The 25,313-nt window shown below is 38.0% G+C and overlaps 1 protein-coding gene and 1 long non-coding RNA gene across 3 annotated transcripts in view; one reads left to right on the forward strand and one right to left on the reverse strand.

The window, feature by feature from the left end:
- The window catches only part of SAMD4A (sterile alpha motif domain containing 4A), a 157,399-nt gene that overhangs the window by 22,680 nt on the left and 109,406 nt on the right, over positions 1–25,313 (forward strand). The window lies entirely within an intron of this gene.
- On the reverse strand, positions 705–5,730 carry LOC120297935. The gene is made up of 3 exons (XR_005553929.1): positions 5,635–5,730; positions 2,841–3,001; positions 705–1,139 (listed from the first exon to the last, which is right to left on the reverse strand). It is a non-coding gene; the product is annotated as an uncharacterized LOC120297935 (long non-coding RNA).

The following is a 25,313-nucleotide window of genomic DNA, read 5'->3' on the forward strand; positions in this document are numbered from 1 at the left end:
GAGGAATGATTATTTCCTTGATTTATTTATTAGATTTTTATCCCATCTTTATTACTTTATAAGTAATTCAAGGCAGTGAACATACCAAATACTCATTCCTCCTCTTCTTTTTCCTCACAAAACCCCCATGAGGTATGTTAGGCTGAGAGAGAGTGACTGACCCAAAGTCAACAAGGCAGGACTAAAGCTCACAGTCTCCTGGTGATTGGCCCAAAATCCCCAGGCTGGCTTTTTATGCCTAAGGCAGGAGTAGAACTGACAGTCTCCTGGCTTCTAGGCCAACATCCAGCTTCCAATAAGCAAAGTCAATGGGGGAAGCTAGATTTGCTTAATGTCTGCATGATTCCCTTAAGAACTACAGTGATTTACTTAATAGCCATAGCAAAAAGGTAAAAAAAAAAACAAAAAACCTCAGGCACAATTCACTTAACAACCTCTTTGCCTAGCATTAGAAATTCTGTTCTCAATTGTGGTCATAAGTTGAGAACTGCCTATAGACAGATTTTCATTTTAGGCTTTTCATTTGCTGCCGAACGTCCATATCAGAGAAGGAATTATCTGCCATTCCCATTACTTTTTTGATATCTAGATATTAGGGAGCAGGGGGAAATTGTGATTCATCATTTTTGTTAGGTTTTGTGCCCACAAACAAAGCCCTTCCATACTATTATTGTGTAGAATTTTTTTCAGGAGAGAGAGTTGTGTTGAGATATGAGAATAGTTCCCATATGCGAACATGAAAAGAGCATCTAAACCTGTGTCTCCCATACTACTCAGCAGGATGCTTCACCAAAAGCCCACAAATTGGACATGAAGCCCTTTCTGTTTGTTATTCTGCAGAACTGGTATTCATACATACGAAGGGGAAATGTAGCCAGCATGACTGTTAATTGAATTTCTGTGTAACCAATTCCATGAGATGACATATCTCAGTTCCTGCTTCTCCTCTTGCCCTAGTAACCTGCTGATTCACACAGGTGGATCAGTGGCTGAAACTATCAAATACAGTCCAGTGAAATATGCAAGGAATAGCACTGTGAGTATTAACATTAAAAAAACTGACAATAGTGAACAAGTTTCAGATGCAATAATTTATTGTGAATCCATATGTGCTTTTCAAACAGAGTTCAGCCTTGCACCTGAAAGTACAAGAAAAGCATGAATAGGCAATAAATTGAATTTCATTGTGTTTAGAGATTCATTTCATTCCCTAGCATTTTAATAACCAGAAGTTTCTGTTAAAGATTCTTGACCAGTAGATTTATTATTATTATGGAAAGAGATACATAATTTTATACAGTTTTATTTTGATTAAGTGATAAATAATTTTAGATTAATTTTTGGTACAAAATTCAATTTTAAACAGTTTTAAACACAGAATATATGAGAAGGAAATCACGGTCTTTATTTCATTCACCCAAAAGTGAATTCTGATACTCTTAGACAAAAACATAAGGAGGGGAGCATTTGTTGAATTGGGTAGTCCCTTCATTTTCAAAATGTTTATTTAGTGGTCTGTGATCGCAGAAAGCTTGAAAAACATTTGCTTTGCATCCTACTAAAATAAAGGGAGAAAAAAAATCCTATGTTTTCTCCATATTATATATCATTATACTTCTAGATGCCTTTTCTCATATTTTTGCTAATCTAAAATCTTGCAGCATTGCAGTGGTTTTATGTTAGGAAATTGCTCCTGTCCTCCAAAATTGCCATTTTCTTCTTCTTTTCCAGCTCTACAGTATGCTTTCAGAAGGGCTGCACTGTAATTATATAGGTAGTACTTCTTTAGCACCTGCAATTGGGATTGGCAACTCTGTCACTAAGCAAATCAGACACCAAGAGGGAAGTACCTAACTACAGTTACGTTTTCCTTTTTTTTTGGAATCCTCACCCCAGCTACACTTGAAATAGCTGGCTCAAAACAGACACAATTAATTAGTTTCACACCTTTGGTTTTTGTTACCTTCTAACGACTCCCTTGCACTTTAGAATGCTCACCTCAGTGCTGGGATAATTAATAAGGAAATTAATGTTTGTATTTACATTCATTGGAGAGGAAGGGATTGCAAGAGAGTAAGCAGGCACACAGTAGGGAATACACATCAAAAACAATGCACTGGCACTGGCAGCCATGAGTACACTACACAAACAGCCTGGTATATTCCCCATGGTGTGCCTGTTTATTCTCTTGTAATACCTTCCTTTCCAACTTTTATGCTCTGCAAGGGAGAGGGGAGAGAAAAGCAGCATGTCAGGCACTGGATAATGTGTACTGACTGTAATGATGATCAAATGACTGAAAGATGCTGCAAAAGTTGTAAACACAGGGATTGGTTGTAAAGTTAATTTTTCAGCACCATTGTAATTTTGAATGATTGCTGAATGAGGCAGTCAGTAAGCATTGACTACCTGTATAAGCAAGGATTTTACTCTATATTTGCAATTACACATTCATTGTCTTACTTAATGATCCCTAGCTGAGAACCTACTATTGCTCAGCTGCTTCTACAGGGTCAGCATTTCCACTGAGCTATCCTCATATTTTCAGAAATTTTTCATAGTTGTTTACAGTCACCTCAGACCCATATGTGAGGCCAAAATATTTTTGTCCCAGTGTGAATTTTTACACTGGTTTCCATACATCAGTCTGACATAATTAAATTAGTTAGATTTATTGAATGAATGGTGAATGGCTTGACTCATGTGATATTTGGTGAGCCAACAAAATAAATAATATTACAATTCAGCATGTGTATGAACCCAAATTATGTTTCTCATCTCTCCATTACCTTCACCAAATTCAGGGAAAATACACGAGAGTATTCTTTGTTTTTCTGTACCTGTACTACAGATGGCTCCTTGATTTGTGTTTGCAGGAGCTGTTCATTCATTTGGTTTGGATTTATTCAGTGTTTGCTCATAGACTTCCACTAGAAATCACAAGGTTTCACTCTTCTTTGCTCTTTCAGCTTTGCACAGTCTGCTGGAGGTTCTTTCAGAACTAATAATAATAATATAAAAATAATAATAAAGTTGGAAAGGACCTTGGAGGTCATCTAGTCTAACACCCTGCTCAGGCAGGAAACCCTAGTGTTTTGGGGCATTGAGATTCTGTAGTCAATTTTATGAATATTACAGATTTATACAATTTGAAGATGTACCGTAGATCTTTGGAAGGAAGAGATCCACTGTTTACATCTTCACCCATTTGACTTATTAAATCGAGAAAGAGCCTGTCTCTGGAGATAGATCCCATTTGATATTTATAAACATTAAGAGGCAGTGATACAGCCCATAATGAGGCTGCAATAAGATCTTCTTTGGGATGGGAATCAGCAGAAAAACCTGCTAAAATAATTTCTATCTGGCCTTAAATGTACTTTTGGGGGCCAGCATGGCTGGTGTATCACTGCCTAGTCATAAAGCAAAAACTGTCCTGTCACACGTTTTGAAGAGGAGATTGATAGGACCTTTATCCCTGTTGATTCCTGAATCTCCTCAAGCACACTCCTGCCTTTGGGACAACTATGACCTGGATGACTGAGAATCTCCATAGACCTTTTGTTTGGAAGATTATTATTTAATTGGGGCATCATGAGTTATTACTTTTATTATGGTTTAAAATCTTTTTATGTCAACCAGTGTCACTGCTGTGAGAGGGACAGCTCTGTAAATAGTTAAAATAAATAAATAATCTCAGACTGAGTAGTTTTAGATAACCAGATAAAAATAGTGGCAGGACATAGTGGCAAGAGGCATATTTTGTTGACTTGACTTAATAACAACAACAACAACAACAACAACTCGATAGGTAGACAAAATGCCAAATCCAGTCTGAACATCTGGCTAATTGTGTGATGATTAATAATAATAATAATAATAATAAAGTTGGAAGGGACCTTGGAAGTCATCAAGTCCAACTCTCTGCTCAGGCAGGAAACCCTATACCATTTTGGACAAATGGCTGTCCAGTTTCTTCTTAAAAACTTCCAGTGTTGGAGCATTAACCGCTTCTGGAGGCAGGTTGTTCCACTGGTTAATTGTTCTAACTGTCAGGAAGTTTCTCCTTAGTTCTAGGTTGCTTCTCTCTTTGGTTAGTTTCCATCCATTGCTTCTGGTCCTGCCTTCAGGAGCTTTGGAAAATAGCTTGACTCCCTCTTCTTTGTGGCAGCCCCTGAGATATTGGAACACTGCTATCATGTCCCCCCTCGTCCTTCTCTTCATTAAACCAGACATACCCAATTCCAGCAACTGTTCCTTATATATTTTAGCCTCCAGTCCCCTAATCATCTTTGTTGCTCTTATCTCAACATCTAGAGTATCAACATCTTTTTTACATTGTGGTGACCAAAACTGGATGCAGTATTCCAAGTGCGGCCTTACCAAGGCATTGTAAAGTGGTATTAATACTTCACATGATCTTGATTCTATCCTTGATATTGCAACTACATTTCTATTGCCTGGTCATTCATACTTTAGCGAGGTTGCATTACTCTGTTTGATGCTGCTGTACTCTTAAAAATAATTTGCAAACTGCAGTTGATCTAGATTTAAGTTATTAGGGTCTTTCTGGGATCAGAAGATCAGACTACTCTGCTTAGTCTCTTCTGCTAGCTACACTGTTCATCAAGTTATTTCGGCAGTCTTTGAAAGGTAGCTTTTATTCTGTGAAGAAATACAGGTAAGTCTTCAACTTAAGACCACAATGGAGGCCACAAATTTGGTCATAAGTTGTTACAGTTGTAAGTAGAGGGACCACACGACTGGGGTTGATTTTTATGACCATTTTTACACCAGTCATAATGGAATTGACCATGGTTGTAAAATCATATGATCATTAAGGAAACCATATGGTTGTTTAGTAACTTCAACATACCCATTGCCATTCTTCTGGAAAACACCAAAAAACATTGCAAATTGCAGTCATGTAACCATAGAATGCTGTAACTGGTTCTAAATGTGAGCCTGTTCCTGTAAATACCACAGGAAATGTGTTCATGTCATCAGTGGGATGCAGTAATTGTAATTTCGAGGAAGGGCTGTAAGTAGCTTTTTAAAAGTCTGTTGTTATTTGAGTCATTAAACAACCAGTCATAAGTTGAGGACTGCCTGAAGCATGGCTTGGAGCCAGAGTATCTGAAGAACTGCTTCCTACTGTAATTCCACCACTAAGATCAAACTCCATGTTCCCTCGCTATCTGAAATGCATAAGGGGCAGTGTGCTGGTTGCTTTGGTACCCATTATGTGGAATCCCCAGATGAGTTTCCTGGTTGTGTTATTTTAAAGCTAGTATGAATTAAAAATGTAATATCTTCACTTGACTAGATGTTATATGGGAATAATAATGTGAAAGTTCTAGCACTGATAAGTATTAAAGCGGTGACCTCATTAAAATTATATGGTTTAATCAGGCTAGATTTATTCAATGAACTAAATATATTAAATTTGCATTTTCATAACAGGGAGGAGGAAGAATAGCTGTCAGTCACTCATACTAGCCTATGAGACCCTTCCCTGCATCTGTATCCTACCGTGTTTCCCCAAAAATAAGCCGAGGTCTTATATTTTTATTTATTTATTTATTGCCTCTAAAAGAGGCACCAGGTCTTATTTTGGGGAGATGTCTTACTCACCTCTGGCTCTGACAGTTCCGCCCAGCAGGCCCACTTTTTCTGGGGCCCAAAGGAGAAGCTGCATTCTGGCCTGCATTTTGCAGTCAGGCCTTTCTGGAAGGCCTCTGCAGCCGAGTACCGAGCTATGGATTTAATCCATAGCTTGGTCCTCAGCTGCAGAGGATTTGCAGAACCAAGCTATGGATTGAATCCATAGCTCGGTACTCGGCTGCAGAGGCCTTCTGGGAAAGGCCTGTGACTGAGAAATGCAGGCCTGGCTGCAGAAGAAGCCGCAGAAGAAGTGAACCAGGGAGGAGAGGTCTGGCTATGAGGTAAGTGGGTGCGGGGTGCGTGGGGCAGATCCACCCCCCTCACCCCTGTTCTAGCTTGATTTTTAAGTGTGTGCCTTGCCCCAAAACTAGGGCTTATTTTAGGGGTTGGGCTACCCTCAAAAATCAAGCTAGGGCTTATTTTCAGAGTGGGACTTACTTTCGGGAAAACATGGTACAACCTTTCTATCAAGTTCTATCTAGGTTGTCTGGATGTAGTTGATGGAAAAGTTTTACTGATGCCACCATCTGCTCTTGAATGGAGAGGTCCCATCTGGAACTTGGATGAGCCAGAAAAGGAAATCCTCTTTTCCCAGGAATAAGCTTTCAAATAAATGACTTCAGGATTTCTCTTTTTGGAGCACATGGTGCTGGATTACATACTGAATATTGAAGTAATTAAGACAAAAGGATGTTTATTTTAATAATGGCAATAAGAATTTGAGAGAATTTTAATTGTCCTGCATTACATAAAGCTGAGATCTGCAGATCAAAGCTAGCGTTCAGTAATCTCTAAACATTCTGAGCCAATGGATAAAGAGATGTATTATTTCTTTATTTAAAAGATTTATGTGACTGCCCATCTTAAGTAACTCTGGGTGGCTCACAACCGCCATTTAACCAATAAATAAAACAATCATAAAAACAATACAAACAACAGAAACTCTGCACCATAACCATCACCCTTGGGATGCCTCATAGCAGGCTTGGCTACCCTCTTCCATACTTTCTATCCATACCATTCCAGCACTCCAATAAAAAGCCAAGTCTTAATGATCATTTAAAAAGCTAGAATGGTGGGGGCTTGTCCAATCACTGGTGGGAGGGTATTCCACAAGATAAGAGCAGCCACTTCTGTGGTCCTGCTAGGTAGTAAGATTTCAGGAAAAGGGACAGGTGAAAATTCTTAGGAATAGACAGCCCCACCAATAATTCTCCATGAAGATGAAGATTAAGAGAATTTGAGCTTATACAGAATTTTTCAGACTTGAGTGAGCAGCTCTAAAAAGAAAGAAAGACAAATAAACACAACTACATGAACATCCCTTATTGACTTTGCTGCTTCTAGTTCTCCCAGGGTTTTCTGAGGCTTTTGCCTGAGTTCCCAGGCCTAATCACATGAAATCTGTTTTCTTTAGTTCCTTTAGGGCAGGAGTACCCAAGCCTCAGTCCGCGACTCAGTGCTGGGCTGCTGTCCATTCGGAACTGGGCTGCAGAAGTGGTGGACACACATGTGCAAAGCTGCATTTCTGAAGGCGGTGCGTGCATGGCAGGAAACCACTCCCTCTCCCACCCCACCACTTCTGGCCCGCCAAATCGAAAAAGTTGGGGACCACTGCTTTAGAGGACTACAACCAAAATTTCCCCAAACAAAGAAATTTCCTTCTTTCTTTGATCTTGAGTGGTATCCTTAGACTCTTACTGGAAAAGTTGATGGCTATTCTGAGAGAGAGGATTAAAGGACCATAGCTAACCAGCAAGTTTCTCAAAATGAAGAGTCCCCTTAATTTGTTATATTGCATTTTTTAAAGAATAAGTTTTGATGGGGAGATATGCATACAAGTAGCAACCACTGGTATACAATAAATTTTTCTTTCAGTTTTTAAATGGAGCATACAGTATCTGCCGTTTGCAGTGTTTATAACAGTAGTAGTTAATGTTTCTTATATACAGTAGATTTAAAATAAACTTATCTAACTAAATGAAAAGTTACAGCCATAACTATAATTTATTTTAATAAGTATTATTTTTGCTCTCCCTACTTATCTACTAAATCATTTCTGTTGGAATTCTTGAATTTCAATTAAATAACTAGAAATATTTATTTTCCAGTTCTTTTTTTAAAGTGGTCATTGGAGAATTTGCACTAGTATTAGCTTGCTGTTTATATAATAATTCATTAGATCACTAATATATTGATGCCAGATTCCAGAGCTCTGACATACAGACTGTAAGAAAAAAGGCATTTGCTAGATTCTTATGTAAACCCTTTGATGCTCAGATGTTTTAGATCATTGTGGTATTTGTTTAAATTTCTTCCACAATAATTTTTGAGACTATGCCATGGATAAAATAATAAAGATTTGCTTAAGTCAAGCTTAGCTCTGGGTAACTTACTGTAAACTGTTAGTTTTCTTGCCAATAAGATAGATGTAGTTTGCTATTTTCCTAGAATCCTTCTCGCAGGATGATTTTTCAGTTTCAAATTTCTAATCTATAGCCCTAAGATTTTCTAAATATCTCCTACGCACAAGTCATGCTTAGCTTTTTTTCTTTTTCTTTTTTTGAGAATACAATACTCAGTTTTGGTGGACATGGATTGAAATCCCTCTCTGATCTGCCAAAAAGGACACAGTATTCCACATGTGCAGATAATCCTATAATTTTCTGTCCTATTTACTTATTCATATATTCAAATAAAATCAGAAAATATAAAAAACCTGGCAAGTGCAAATCATGTATCAACAAGTACAGCCATCTAGCAGGCTTCAAATGACAACTAGATCCCCAAGCACATTGGTACAAACATGTTTTCAGAGCCTTCTATAAGACAAGCAGGGTTGGGCCCAATATAACACCTTCAAGGAGATGAAGTTTTGGTTCACTGCGACAGAAAAGGCCCTTCTCCTGACCCCCTGCAGATAACCCTCCTTGATAGATGGGAACCTGATGAATAAGTAGATGTAACTGGGAAATCTGATCCCTGAAATAACTCACCCCGTGGCCCGTAGGGCTTCATAGGTGATTACTAGCACTTTGAATTGCAACCAGAAACAAACTGGCCACTAATTCAGTTCATAGAGCAGAATGTTCGTTGAATGAAAGCACACATAGCTGTTTGTGCCATTGCATTTTGTACCAGTTGAAGCTTCTGACTATTCTTTTAAGGGCATCCCATGTAGACTCTCTTAGAGTAATCTACTGGGGAGGGACCAGGGCATTAGTGACTGAGATTACAGCATCCAGTTCAGGAAGAGGGGCAACTAGCGTACAACACAAATCTGTGCAAAGGCCCTCTTAGCCACAAGCAGGAGCTGTGAGTCTAGATTGGGCACAGGGTCAAGCCTATCCAGTTCCATAGATAGTACAGGTAGTCCTTGACTTACAATCACAATTGATACCAGAATTTCTGTCGCTAAGCAATGTTGCCATTAAATGAGTTGTATCCAATTTTACAATCTTTTTGGGCGTGGTCTTTAAGCAAATCTAGTCCCCCCCCCATTTATTTTGCTTATTGGAAGTTCTCAGGGAAAGTTGCAAATGGCAATCATGGGACCTCAGAATGCTGCAACTGTTGTAAATACATGCTTGAATTTTGATTGTGTGGTTTTTGATCATATGATTATCAGGAAGTTTGGTTATTTTTTGTCAAGGTCAGTGTAGTTCTAATGTTGAATTATAATAAGATTTGAAAGAGAAGATAGCAAATGGCAATAGAGCTGGTTGAATGTTGACTTCTTGATGATGGGTTTTTTTGTTAAAAGGTGATGCTTTAAAAAGAGGCAGCAGTGAAAGATCAGAAATCAATGTTTTTTTTCAGATGTGAACTGATATTGCATCCAATTATTTCTATGGTTAATGCCCATGTGAATGCTCACTCCTTTGTTGCCTAATAAGATAAGAAAACAAAGTAACAATTACAATGAAAAGTAGTTATTTTGTGGTACCTGAGTGCCCCAATGGAAAGACCTGTGCAAGTTATTTTTATTTTATTTATGTATTAAATTTGTTTCCCACCCATCTTGCTGCGATTCCAAATTCAGATCTGTATAGGCAAAGCTGTGAAGACAGACTTGGGAATTAATTAGGTGTTTTACTTTAATTGAAAGTTGAGTTTCTTAGTTATACCGAGTACAGTTATGTCAAACATGATAAGTTGCAAAATCACACCAAATTACTTACACATTAAGCCTGATTCTGTCCTTCAACTCGAAGCATGTGATTCCATCTTGAAACAAAAATATTTCCCATTTCTGAATACTTATGTTTTTCTTCATGCTGGGAGATGAATCTGTAACCTCACACCAAGCCTGTACAACTTGTAGAAGAAAAAGGTCATAGTGGTAAATTTTAAAAAATTACAGGCCACAAAGGACTATCTAGCATGCCAATCAGTTTCTTGGTGGCAAGCTCAGCAGCAGCAGTCCTGGAATTGACACTATCAGTGCAGATCCACACAGCAGTGGCAATGAATTTATTTAAAAACACTGTGTCATGGTTCCGACAGACAGAGATGAATAAAGCAGAACTTCGAGGCTTGAAAGTTCCTCAAAGAACAGGTTTATTAGTTACAAAGTATCAGCATGGTCAAAAGTGAAACCAAGTCTGAATATACAAGTAACAATTGCCCAATTACAAAGTTAAATGTCTCGCCCACAAACCTATGCAAGCAACTGTGTTCCCCAATATACTTATTTGGTGGGCTTTTTATGCAATGCCCAGTCCCTAGCCTCGGGAACAGCAGATGACCTTAGTTCCCACAGGACAGAAGATTATTTTGACTAACAAAGTACCTGGGCAACCCCTCTCCCTCCATTCTATGTGGCAACCTAGAATGAGAAATAAAAAGTGGCTGCAGCCATGCTCATTGTAGAGTTGACACACTGGTGAATGCACAAGGCTGCTTGGCACACCATATGTTCTGCAGACCTGCTTTAATAGTAGGTCACTGAATTATGCCTAGGGAAGTTGCAAATCTTATCAAATTTGGTTTGTTAAACTTGAAGATTCATCTTATAACTATATGTCACAGTATAACATATGTCTGTGCATTATTTTCATAAGTATGCACATTTCTATGAACCTTTCCCCAGTATATGTATTTTTTTAAAAAAGTGAACTGCCTTTCAAAATTCAGAGAAATAAGACTTCAAATGATTCATTGACTGTCCTGTGTTCAGTCCACGTATGTTCTTGCTGATAAAAAGCTAAACTGGTTGGCTGATTCGGGCTGAAAACTTGGAAGCATTTTTCATTGGGAATGTTCCTATGAACATTGCTCGTGTTTTGTTGTGTATAAAGGATCAGAAGGGCATCTACAGTAAGTACCATAACCCCTATTACTGCCACATGCTTCAGTTATGCTGCTCTGTTTGTTGTCCCAATGTGCATGCTTAGGGCCCTGTGTGCATACTAAAGAAACGGTGCAGTAACTCATGTGGGTTATATGCATTGAGAAATGTGTTTGTTGTTCTGCTTGCCTGTTGTTATGGAGAAGATGCTATTAAGACAACAGAGGTTATCTGTATAATACTGAGATTACGCAAGTGAGGATCTTCTATGGAAAGTATTCTTTGATACATGACAACTCTTCCTCTGTAGCAGACATGCCAAACACAAGGCCCGGGGGCCGGATGTGGCCCGCAAAGTGGTTTCATGTGGCCCTCGAAGCCATCCTGGAAACAGTGAGGAAACGGCCCCTGCTGCCTTGGCCCTGGCCCAGGCCGGCCGGGAGCCAATGCACAATTTTGTGGTGGCCATCTATGCTGAAATGTATTCAGTCTTCGCTCCACAAGGCCGTCTGGAGACAGCGAGGAACCAGCCCCTGCCGCATCGGCCCCACCCCTTGGGTGTTTTTCTCCCTCCCTCATCTCAAATATTTTCCCACCACCACTCTGTACTTAGGAAGGAAAGAAGGAGAGGGAGGGTCTGAGGGAAGTCCTGCCCTAGTCCTGCCCTGCTGCCCTTTCACCATCCTCTTGTGCCCTCCTCCTGGCCTATCCTGGGGGTCTCCCATCCTATTGCTAAAGAAGCTTTGGATACAAAGCCAGGTCTCCTCCCATGGAGAGGGAATGGGCCTCCCTCTGACTTTGAGGGAGTCTAAACCAAAGAGTGCTCAAGTAATAATGAATGTGATGGTAAAACATCTCCAGTTGTAGCTGTTCACTTCTCAACAAAGACACTTTTAATATCAAGTGGAGTACCACCTTAATTGTCACCTTTTAGAAAACTTGTTTTTATTTAAAATTATCTCTTCAAATCATGTGTGAAGGCTCCATCCCCAGGCTGGTCAAATTAACCTAGTGAACAGTTGCAGGCTGCACAAAGAACTGATGGATCAGCTTAAAGGGCTGCTCTGTGCTGAGTTTTCTCAAAGTCCCCTCTGTGTGCCAGGAACCGGAGGGGGGAGAAGGGAACCACCAGGCGTTGCTGCTGCTGTTTTTAAAGCACATATCAAATTAGTCCTTGAGAGCCCCAAGGTTTGACTGGGTGTTTGGACAGGTGGCTCTCATCCCTCCCTGCCCCCAGGTTATCCTCAGTTTTCTTGGGAAGTGGAGGAGGGAAGATCCAGTAATCCTCAGTGATATGGTAGGAGGTAGGAGGAGGATGCATAGCAGCTGAAGAATCCTGCTGTTCTCTATGGGATTAAGGAATTTTATCAGAGAGGCTATTGTTTGTGTGCCTGGCTTGGAAACTGGGTTAACACCTTCTCTGCTGCATCTAAAATCCAATGCAAGATAGAGGAGATGGGAAAACTCTACTGTAATGATTTTTCTTTTATAAACATCATTTGTTTAATCATTTGTTGCTGATTTCAAATCATCATAGAATTTATACTAGTGAGTAATATAAGTTTTCTGGGGTATGTTTAGTGTCTTTCCTATACGTTCGTTAGAATCTAGTACAAAAGTCCAAGGTCTAATTCCCACATTGTGCCAGGCCATGATGTAGTTCATTTAGCTTTGGCATAATGTGTTGTGTAAGTACAGTCAATTGTGGTTCATTCAATAAATCAAAGTTAAACAAACCCTAGTTTATCCCAGGGTTAAATATACTCAACAGGACAATCCACACCTATCCAGTGGTATCCCTCACTTTCTTCACTACAACCATGACATGAATCACTGCTGCTACTATTAAAACATTGGGAAGCATGTTTCCTTCTGATCTTATGAAATTGCCCAATGATCAGAACTCATTTAACCAGGGCTGGCATTAATAAAAGATGATAGGTCAGTATAGATATACAGGAATATATTTATATAATATTATGCAAATAAGATATGCTTAGAGTTCAACAGTTTCTGCTTTTATAACCAGTGTGCCTGTAAGTAGAGGATCATTTGTGTGTGCCTATAAGTAGAGAGCCAGATTGGTCTAGTGCTTAAGGCATCAGACTAGAAAGCAGAAGATCTGAGTTCTAGTTCTGCCTTAGCTGTGAAAGCCAACTGGGTGATTTTGGGCCAGTCATTCTCTCTCAACCCAACTCACCTCACAGGATTGTTGTGAGGAAAATAGGAGGAGGAAGATGTGTTGGATATATCCGCTGCCTTGAGTTATTTGTAAAAATAGTGAAGGTGGGATATAAAAATAAAATCAAATAAATAAATAAATATAAATTCATCCTTGAAGGTGAGAATATAAATCTAACAAACAAAATGGCGGCTGTACCCACCCTGCTTTTACACATGATCAGGGTCAAACACAGCTCCTCTGTTTGGCTAATCCCATCATACCCAAAATGACCCTCCCTGCCCAAATCAAAGCCCTCATACCATCCCATCTAGACCATAGAGTAGAAGCCTCCTCACACGCTCACTGTACAGCTCAAGGGCAATCTTTACAAGGGACTTGCAACCTCAAGAAACCCCAATACTCCATTCTTCATCAGCTGACGACCTTAATATTTCACCTCCATCACAAGGGGCTTCCCCAGTTCTGCCTTCTTGAAGGACCCATTTTGCCTAACAATAGAATTAAATTTATTTGTTTGCTTCTCTGTTTGTTTTGCTTGCTTGCTTATAAAATTTATTTGCCACCCATCTCATATCCAACAATTCTGGGCAGCTTACAACATAAAAACATTGAAAAACATTAAAACCATTAATTGTTAGGAAAAAACAGCAGGTAAAAACATTAGTAGATATAAATTATTGACACAAAATAGCAAAGAAGGGAGACTCATGGGGGAGGGAGGTGGGGTTGAATTTTAGTTAGTTAACCACCTCCAGATACATTGACAAGGACCCGCGTAGCTTCCCTGAACTGGTCAGCCAGATCCTTGGGTTTATTTATTTATTTATGAGACTTATATACCGCTTTAAGTGCAAGCACTCTCTAAGCGGTGTACACCAGTAAGCAATGTATATATATATTTACATTGCCCCCAACAATCTGGGTCCTCATTTTACCTACCCCGGAAGGATGGAAGGCTGAGTCAACCTTGAGCTGGTGAGATTTGAACCGCTGACCTGCTGAACACAGTCAGCTAAAGTGGCCTGCAGTACTGCACTCTAAGTGCTGCGCCACCTCGGCTCATTTTGCCATTTGTTCAGGATCCCTCTGTGTTATAAAGCAGGCACCCATCGTAGCAGTAACCTGGTTCTTAGTGTTGTGCTCCTTCTTCGGATTGAATCCAGGACAAAGTAAACAGAGCTGGGGGGCTGGGGGGATTGTTTCATGATGGGTAAGTACATTGTTGGTGATAAAGTAAGCTTCCTTTTCTCACCATCATGGCTACAGAATAAGCTGTAAAACAGGTTCTCCGCTGTGTTAAGTTATAGTTGTCATACATTTTTATCACTTGTGCTGGTTGTTGATTCCTCTATTTCATTGCCTTTGCCTCTTTCTCAATTTCAGGACATTGAAGAATTGTCATATTGACAATCCAAGTTGTCATTTCATTAAAAGTATTAATTACAGGTAGTCCTTGATTTACAAACATTTATTTAGTGATTGTTCATTTACAACGGCACTAAAGAAAAGACTTATGACCTTTTTTCACATGACCAGTGCAACATCCTCATGGTCAGGTAATCAGAATTTGGATGCTTGGCAACTGCCCTGTACTTGTGACAGTTGCAGTGTCCTGGGGTCATGAATTCACCTTTTGCGACCCTCTGACAAGCAAAGTCAATGAGGAAGCCAGATTCGCTTAACAACTACGTTACTAACTTAACAGGTGCAGCGATTCATTTAACAAATGTGGCAAGAAATTTCATATAATGGGGTAAAACAACACAAATTCCACCATTCTTGCAAATGTTAAGAAACTTTGTCCCATTGTTGCATTTGTTACCAACAGTGGGCAGTTCTAGGAGCAAACCTACAAGTTGCCTCAGCTGATAGCATGCTGATGATTTATGATAACTATCTTATATTTGCATTATTTACAAATATGGAAGCAAAACATAATAGAGGCAAATATATTCCAATAAATAGATAGCAAACAGCTGATTCTATATTAATTTCCCAAAGACAACAGCTGCATTCCAAGAATGCATCATCCAAGTAACAGCTGTTTCTGTGTCTCCCAGTTCAAACTGCTGGCAACTGCAAACTGTTTCTCTGACCCCCTCCTTTCTAGGAAAGGGATTATTCTTGTTCTAACCACATTCCAAAATCTGGAGATCATTAGATACCAGAAAAAAACCGCATTCATTCTCATTGATGAAATACAAGTCATGGGCTGGATTCACTCACATTTTGCACTAAGCTCTATTTTTTTAAAAAAAAAAATTGAATGAATCATAGTGGATTCATCATAAGATACTGAGCTGTAAATCAAAGAAATTGCATTATGACTTTGTGAAATGCATGAACTCAGTCACAGGCTTCAGCAAACCATCTGTTTAGTGAAGGAGGATTCTCCTCCAGCTAATGTTATTGTATTAGCATCCTTGATGCATTATATAGAATTTCTAACGATTTTGGTTTACAGTGAACACATGCGTGTTGATGGATGTTGTTTCTTCTTGGTTCCTCTTACTAACAAAGCCAACAAGTATAGCTGCCCTCTAGAACTGGGGGGGTCAAACTTACGTCAAGTTACATATCGCGACATATCGCAACTTTTTCTCCATTGCTAGCAATGGGGTAGGCATGGTTTCGGCATGACGCATCTGGCCCATGGGCCGGCAGTTTGACACCCTTGCTCTAGAAGCAAGGACTTCAAATTGTCATCACATGTGTGTTGTCATAGATTTGCCAAGCCTAGTGTAGCTTTTACAGTCCTGATGCTACTATAATATAGTAATGGTTTAATGGTTTAGTACAGGGTGTTCAACCATGGTAACTTCAAGTCTTGTGGAATTCAAGTCCCAGAATTACCCAGCCACAATGGGGAATTTCTGAGAGTTGGCTAAGAAATTCTGGAAGTTGAAGTCCTCAAGTCTTAAAGATGCCAAACTTGGACATCCCCTGGTTTAGCAGAAGGAAAAAATAGTTTAGGAGTGCAGGATACTCCCACCATGGATTTGAATTGAAGTTATCCACTTTGGGGGGAGGTCTGTATTGATGGGCTTGGAAGTTGGAGAGCTACAGCAGCAAGGAATCATTCCTTGGGTGGAGTTTGAGGCCTTGGGTTATTCCTTTTTTTAATGATAAAGCCTTTTCAATTGTGCTGTCAAAAAAAAAATCAATTGAACAGAGTAGGACAATGTGCTGAGATCCCACTAACACCCCCCCTCCCAAAAAAAGACCTTAGGGATCATGGAATGCCTATTGAAAGTTTAGGTTGAACAGTTTTAGATTCTTATGGATTCCTTAACTAGGGTACAAGATAGGAAACATGCATATACTCGGAGTTGTAATGCTTTATATTTCTATAGAACTGCTGTCTGTTCAATTACATGGATAAACCATAAATACATGAGGTGTTTATACAGTCACACATATTACCATCAGAATTATTTTACTCCTAGCTGTCTCATACAAGAAAATCTATTAGACATCTGATGCCAGTGTAATATTCATACAATTTGCCTGTGAAAGTAGTCATGGCGGATCTTTTCAGGGAAATAATGCTGATTGACCTTGCTCTCCAATGCCTCATGCAGAGAAGGTCACTAGCTGCAAGATCCTTTTCTTTGGAGATGTTGAGAATTTAATCCGGAGATCTTTTTTCTATAGGTCATAAATTCTAAGGCTCAGTTTTGTTGATCCACACAGATTGTGCAGATATTATTGATTCACAGACTGAGTTATTAAATTTATTTAGCACTCTGCCTCTTGGTTCAGGTTACAGCAGTTTTAGCATTAGCTTTTAGACTTATATATTGCCCATAGGACTTTACAGCACTCTCTGGGCAGTTTACAATGTAGACGTATTATTTGCATATTGGTCTCAACAATCTCATTTTACGACTTCGAAAGGATGGAAGGCTGAGTCAATCTTGAATCCCATTAGGATCAAACTCCAAGCTGTGTGCAGAGTTTGCCTGCAATACTGCACTTTAACCAGGGCTCAATTTTTTCTCGAATGCAACATTTACATCCTCAAGAGGCACACATTCTTGGGAATAAAGGAAGCTATTTCATACCATGCCAGAAAATTATTCTATTTAACAAAAGAACTCCAGCCTTGAGAAGACTTTTCCTTGGATTATAGATGTGTCTATTCACCAAATTCGCCCACCAGATTCAGAATAGCAGCCTTGCTGTATTCACCAGGATTTCAGGAAGAAGTTATTTACAGCTATCCCTAAAGACCCATTAAGAAAAACAGATCATGCACCAAACCTGTGGGATGCATGTAAAAGAGGATTGATGTGACTTCACTGTCTGGAGAAAGAACAATGTACAGACAACAGCATACTAAACTGCTTTCCTCATAAAGCCTGCCCTTTTGTAAAGGGCTTTGGTTGTACAGAAAAATGCCCTGTTACTTTGGAGGATTATGGAATAAGATTGCCCTTGAGAATGTAGACATTGGTCACAGCCCAACAAAGTTACACTGTATAATTCTAAGATCTTTGTTACATGGATATTTGTGTTTTAAAGCTATCTGTTTGGGATCCCATATTTAATTAGTCTGTGCATAACTGAATCTATGAAAAGTAGTGATTGCAGCAGCTTATAAATTTTGTAAAAAAAAATAAGTAAACAATGCAGGACCATTTAACGCTGGCATTAGAAATAATTGTGAATTATCATTTATTCCATTTGTGTATGTTAAAGGGTAGATGAAATCTTGAAAACCTAGGCAAGGTAATGCTTTCTACCAGTTGGAAAATAGCTTAATGCAATTTTGAAGTTGCCAAGGTGAAGAAACACTGAATTAGAGCCTGACTCAGGGTTAAGGGAAGATGTGTTCCTTATATAAAGGAGTTATATACAACAGGAAAAATACCTGAAACATTAAGAACAAGCATGTACTGTATAACCTGCAAAACAAAACACAGACAGCTGTTATAATGGCTTGGCCCTAATTTCATTGACAAAATGCAGGCCCTATTAAAACACTTTATGGTTTGGTTCATACAGTGTGCTAATACAAGGTTAATAAAATACCATTGCTCTGACCCCACACATGAACCTTATTAAAAACAAGATTACTCAACCCTATTTTAGCCTGGTCTAGCATGTTGTTTCAACTCTGTCACTGTGCCAGTTAAGCAGTTGTTTGCTGTGATGAACTAGCCATGTATTTAAAGGATGGACAAAGCCAAAATTGCAATGGAGAACTATTGAGAAGGAAAATACAATTTTCTCTCTATTTTAGCATGGTACATTTGGATAATGGTACATTTGCAACCCTAAGAGTCAAACTGCTTTTACAAGTAGGTGAGGTATTGTGAGGCTGCAAGAGAAGCTGCTGGCAAATTTTCCACTGAATGGTCTATCAGTGATTTCCCATCTATCTTCTGGATAGATGGGAAATCACTGATGCTGGCTGTGGAATTCTGGGAGTTGGTCCACATGCCTTAAAATTGTCAAGGTTGAGAAATATTGTTAAACACATTGGACAACATTGTCAGACAGTGGATCTCTCAAATTTTAAGCAGATTTAGGGTGCTTCCTCCCTGCACCATCTCTCCCCCCCCTCTCTCCCCCTCCTCCCTCCCCCTCTCTTAATATGTAGCTGGGTACAGGTAATCCTTGTGTTATGACTACAGTTGAGTCCAAAATTTCCCTTGCTAAGCAACACAGTTAACTGAGGTTTGCTCCATTTTATGACCTTTCTTGCCACAGTTGTTAAGTGAATCACTGCAGTTGTTAAGTAAGGCATTTGATCATTAAGCAAATCTGCCTTCTCCCATTGGCTTTACTTGTCAGAAGCTAGCTGGGAAGGTTACAAATGGTGATCACATGCTCCTGGGACAGTGCAACTATCATGCCAGTTGCCAAGCATCTGAATTTTGATCATGCAACCATGGGAATGCTGCAATGGTTGTAAGTGTGAAAATCAGTCATAAGTCACTTTTTTTCAGTGCCGTTGTAGCTTTGAGCGGTCATTAAACAAATGGTTGTAAGTTGAGAACTACCTGTACAGAATTTGGGACTACCTGCAACAAATGTCCTGATTTATTTTCTTGCCTTTGAGTAAGTAGCCTGTTATCTTCTCATCAGTAATTCCCCCATGATAATCAATCAGAATAGAGCTGGTCTTCTAGTACAATCCCCTGCACAAGCAGGAGACACCATACCATTTCCGACAAGTAGGCTGTCCACTCTCTTCTCAAAAACCTCCAGTGATGAAGCACCCACAACTTCTGAAGGCAAGCTGTTCCCCTGGTTAATTGTTCTCAGTTTTAAGAAGTTTCTCTTTAATTCCAGGTTGCTTATCTCCTTGACTAATTTCCACCCATTGTTTCTTGTTCTGCCTACAGGTGCTTTGGTAAATAAGTTGACCCCTTCCTCTTTGTGGCAATCTCTCAAATACTGGAATACTGCTATCATGTCCCACCTAGTCCGTCCTTTCTCTAGACTAGCCAAAGCCAAACCCTGCAATCGTTCTTCATATGTTTTAGTCTCCAGGCCTTTAATCATCTTAATTGCTCTTCTTTGCACTTTTTACAAAGTCTCAATATCTTTTTCTTGAGGTCTAGTACATGTTAGCTATGCAAACGTACTGGGTGACTTTGGGCTGTTCACTTTCTTCAAGCCTATTCTACCTTGTGTGATTTTGATGAGGAACTGAAAATGCAGGAGGGAGCAATATGTACATGGTTCTAAACAGATGGAAGAAAGGCAAGAAATGCAATTAGCTAAACTTATAAGTAAACAGTGAAAAAGCTGTATTAAGACAGAGACAATTTATCATGAATTTGACATAATTCGCTATTCTGTCACAAAATAAAATGTCTTTTAACTTTTAACTCCTGCAGCTTTCCACCCAACTGATAATTCAATTCTGAAGACACAGGAAAGGGACTTTCCTATGGATTTAAGCTACTGATAGCTACAAATACATGTTAGTCTATCTATGTAATTTCCCACCAAGCAGTAAAAAGAAGAAGCTATGATTGAACCATTCCTTCCTCTAGCTTTCACTTAATATTAAGATCGTTGACATTTGTTTGAAAATTCAAGTTTTAAATGTTATTGATATATTATTCAATTGTCCACTCTCAGCTCTTGAACAATAAGACAATTGGAATATCAATATGTTTGAATTTGCTGCACAATGCAAATATATCTGAGATCACCCAGAAATACAAATTTGACATCATGCAATACTGCTATATGACACTGACTTTGAATGCTTTTCAGGGCCTTTCAAACCCAAGTTTACTGAGAACAGTACACTCTTTAAGACATTGCAACTGCTACCTTTTTGAAAAAGGGTTATTCTTTATATTACAGGATTAAGATATGCTCTTATACTACTCTCTCCAAGCTGGTGAGAATAGAGTGCATAATAGCCTGCATTAAAAAGGCATAATGAGGCCTTTAAGGCACATATATCTTCTTGGTCATTTTCCACTCTATAATAAACTGAAAAGATGCAAAGAAAGCATGGTTGCCCTTGATCTCTATTTCCACACTGGCAAGTTGGTCATGTAAGAAGATTGCGAAGGTACAGATAGCAGTGGCCAATTAAGAGTGTTATCCTTGAGTGCCATTGAGAAAACAATGTCTTATATTGTGTTTTTCAGGATCAAAACATTTCAACCAATTCAAATATTACTTGGGGTTTAAAAATTTTATTGGAGATGCTGCTATTGCTGGTGATGTAGAGTGAACTTCACGGCTTGTAATATTATGTAATAACTGAGAGATTCATTTTCTATAGTTTTAAGTCTAACAAGAAGTTTCCTAATTTATCTTTCTGTTGTAACTGTATAAGCTAAGAGTCAGTAATGAGGGGGCTAAATTAAAATCTTTTAACAAGGCTATCTGAGCCTCTAGTTATCAAGGGGCAAAAAGAGAGTTGGGATAACAAAGTTTATGCAAAATGGATTTATGAAGAGGAGAGCAAGGATATTATGCCCCTAATATTCTCTTCTTATAATAGGCATCTAGTGAAAATAAGGGTTTCTAACCAGCATCCTAGTTGTCTAGTGGAGATAGTGTCTTTCCAAATCACAGGTTTCCTAATCTACAACATCAAACCTATTAATGAAGCAGTTAGAATTAGTTGACAGAATTGATTATTTTTCTACTTAAAATGTTAAAGTCTATTTTCATGGATGGTGGGTGCATATGTCATGCTTCTAGGTAGACATGTGTCATTAATTTCCTAACCTGTTGATTAACTGTATCAGTTCAGCTTAAATCATAGAACTATAGTTGGAAGCAGTGGTTGAGTTGCACTCACAGCTTAATAGAACAGTCCAACAGGGACAGATGTGTATTGAGTCCCTGTTTAATCTTATCCAATGAAGGGGAACATTTTTTTAAAGTAATTACTGCCACTCTCAGACTGCTTTTAATGTTAGGAAGCTTTTTCTAACGTTTGTTTAGAATCTTCCTTCCTTATATCTTCAAATCTATTATTTCCTATGCTGCACACTTGAACAATAGAGAACAGTTACAACTGTCACCCTTTAAAGCAATGGAAGATGTTGAGTCTTTTCATCTCAAGGTGAAATATGCTTAATTCCTTCAATAAGATTTACTTTCCAGTTCACTTATCCTCTTGCCTTTTTATGAACTTGTTTCTCTAAATCCTTTTTAAATTTGAAAACCAGAACTGAATAGAGCACTCAAAAGAGCAGAATAAAGAACTGTCATTTGCTCTGGCTATGACTATCCTCCCAGAATATTTCTGAACTGTTATCCCTAACTATTGGGCCAATGTGGAGTTCAACAATACCTGGAGCACAGCAGGTTTCTCAGTCCTGAACTAAAGCTTTTATTCCAGATTTTCTTAGGAAAACAAAGTATCTGCAAGCAATATTCTAAAGGAGGCACATTCATTGAGAATCGCAAACCTTTCCATCTCCTCTCTATTTCTGAGAGACCCACTTCAGTGAATTCAAATGGTAGAATAGAAAAGTCTGGAGCCATAAAACCATTTGATAATTGGGTTTTACTTATTTTATTTTTTTATAAATATTTTATTAGGTTTTACAAGGATAAGGAAAGGATGGGATCAGTATAGGTATTGGGTAGGATTCGGGAGTGGGATTAGGGTAAGGGTAGGTATAAAAATGGGGTTGCCCCCAACAATAATTCCATGCTTTAGCAAGCAGGCTGTCATCCGGATACAAATATTAAATAACAATAATTAATATGGTAAATAACTATAATCAATAACAATAGCGGTAATCATGAAAATAATAGCTAGTCAGTAGATGTCATTCATCCTATTAAACTTCACAATCTTTTCTTGCTAGATCGTGTTACTAACCATTGATAAAATACTTCCCATGTTTTAAAACAGTCTTCTTTCTCTTTAATCTCTAAGGTTAATCTGTCCATTTCTGCACATTCTAAAATTTTTGTAATTATAATCTGATCAGATGGTAAATTGTCATTTTTCCAGAATTGGGCAAATACTATTCTCGCAGCTGTCAATATATGTAATATTAAATATTCATTCTCTTTTCCATAATTAAGTCCTAATATTCCCAACAAGAACAGTTCTGGCTTAAATTCTATCTGTATTTTAGTCATCTTTTCCAGCCATATATGAATCTTAAACCAAAACTTCTTAGCGCTAGGATATACCCACCAGATATGATAATAGGTACCTGGTTTTTGTTTACATTTCCAACAATTATTTGATACATTTTTAAACATTTTCGCTAGTCTAACTGGTGTTATATGCCATCTATAAAACATTTTATATAAATTTTCTTTGTATGAGGCTGCTTTAGTATGTTTGATGTTTCTATCCCAATAATTGGGTTTTATTTTGATGACATCATGATTCCTAGCCAAAGGAGTGCTTTCCACTTCCTAAATTTCCTGTTTGAATTTTTAAATAGTAACACTTGAGTTGGAAAATCAAATGGTATCTGTCTGGTTTGTAAATGAAGTAATAAACCAGTCCAGCTAAAAGAGAAAATCTTGTGGAGCATTCTGAAATATTTTTATGTTGCAAACTCTGCTTTTGAGACGAAAAAGGCAGCAGCCACAATGCAAATCTTAAAAGTCTCTTTTCTCTTTTCCAAAGAAAATTACAAATGCTACTGCAAGCATTTGCGGATGACCTGATATTCATTTTAGAAGAATCGTTGGAGACAAGTCTTAAATTATTGAAAAGGATAGAAGAATTTGGAGAAATAGCAGGATTGAAAATAAACAGAGAAAAAAAACCAAAAAACCTTACAGATAAGCAAAAAAAAAAAACTGTCAGAAAAAATACACTTACAAATAGTTAAGAAAGTTAAATATTTGGGAATATACTTAACAGCAAGATGTGCAATGATAAAAGAAGATAGTTATGTAAAATTACTAAATCAAACAAAATCAGATTTGGAAAAATGGAAAAACTTACAACTATTAGTGTTAGGAAGAATAGCTACTGTGAAAATGAATATTTTACTAAAATTTCTTTTTTTATTTCAAACAGTACCTATAAAAATAGAGAAAAAGCTTTTTGATGATTTGAATACACTGATCTCAAAATTTATTTGGCAAGGGAGGAGAGCCAGAATTAAACTGAAAATGCTACAAGAAGCTAAGGAAAATGGAGGATTTGGACTACTGGATTGGGTCTTATACTACCAAGCATTTGCTTTAACATAGGGGTCCCCAACCCCTGGTCCATGGACTGATACTGGGCTGTGGCATGCCAGCAAGCGGTCCGCACAAACAAGCAAAGTCCCATCCACAAGATGCAGGCAGCACACAAAACCACACACCTTCTGGTCCACGGAAAAACCTCTCTCCACAGAACTAGTTCCTGGCTCTAACCTGCTCTAACATGGTTAAAAGAATGGATAACTCTTAAAAATAAAAGGTTGTTATATTTAGAAGGACATGACTTGCAACTTGGATGGCATGCATTTTTATGGTATGAAAAGAATAAAACCCATAGATATTTCCAAAACCACTACATAAGAAATGCATTATGGGAATAGATAAAACCAAAATTCTATACAAAAATCCCAGGATGGCTATCAACGATGGAAGCATTTGTTCTCCCAAACTTAGTTAAATTTGAGAAAATTATATCATATAAGGATATTCTGAATACAGATATGAAATTAAAATCTAAAGAATTAGAAGATAAGAGTATTGCCTTGTCATGGTGGCCTCGACTGCAAATGCAATCGAGATATGATAAAGATGTTAAAATATATGGTTTTTATAGACAATGTTTGATCAGGTGTTGTTGATTTCTGATGAAAAACTGATTAAGAAATTGTATAACTTTTTATTGAATTTGAAAATGGAAGACGAACAAGTGAAGAAACTGATAATATGGGTAACAAATTTTGGATACAGTATAGAATTAGAGAAATGGCAAAATCTTTGGAAAAGAAACTATAAATTGACAATGGAAACTTCATATAAAGAAAACTTATAAAATGTTTTATAGATGGCAGTCAGATAAGGAATTTTTTTAAAAAATATGTCTAGTAAATGCTGGAAATGTAATCAAAATCCTGGTACATATTATCACCTGTGGTGGACATGTGTTAAAGCAAAAACAATTTGGACAAAAATACATACTTGGTTAGAAACGATGTTAGGGAAACACGCAGATTTTAAACCTGAACTTTTATTAAGTATAATTCCAGAAAAAATTGATAAACAAAGTGTATATTTAACATTACATGTATTAACAGCAGCGAGGATTGTATTTGCACAGCACTGGAAAAATGAAAAAACACCATTGGATGAAGAGATAATCAAGAAAATACTGAAATGGATAGACTTACATTGAGAATCAAAGAAAAAAATGGAACTTATTTTATCAATGCCTTTAAAAACGAGATAGAGAGTAAGAACTTAACTTCTCCAGCACTGGAGATGGATAATCCACGCAGTGGGTTGAGACTGTATTCCTGGCCAATCAGATCAGTAAGCCAAAGTTGCCACGCCCCGTCTTGGACCATGATCCTTTAGTCTTGACTGATCTGGCCATGCAGAGACATCTACAACTTTTGGCTCCTGGGCAGGTATAGTTCCTTTCCATTAGGGGGGATTTTTTCTAGTAGCTGAAATTGCTTAGTTTAAAAGTTAATTAGAGATAATTTAATTCAATTTAATTGACCACTCAAAAATTTCCTTGCTAAATTGTAAAACTCAGGA

This window comes from Crotalus tigris, unplaced genomic scaffold (genome assembly GCF_016545835.1).
Source record: "Crotalus tigris isolate CLP2741 ecotype Arizona unplaced genomic scaffold, ASM1654583v1 scf7180000017605.3043972, whole genome shotgun sequence".
NCBI lineage: Eukaryota > Metazoa > Chordata > Lepidosauria > Squamata > Viperidae > Crotalus > Crotalus tigris.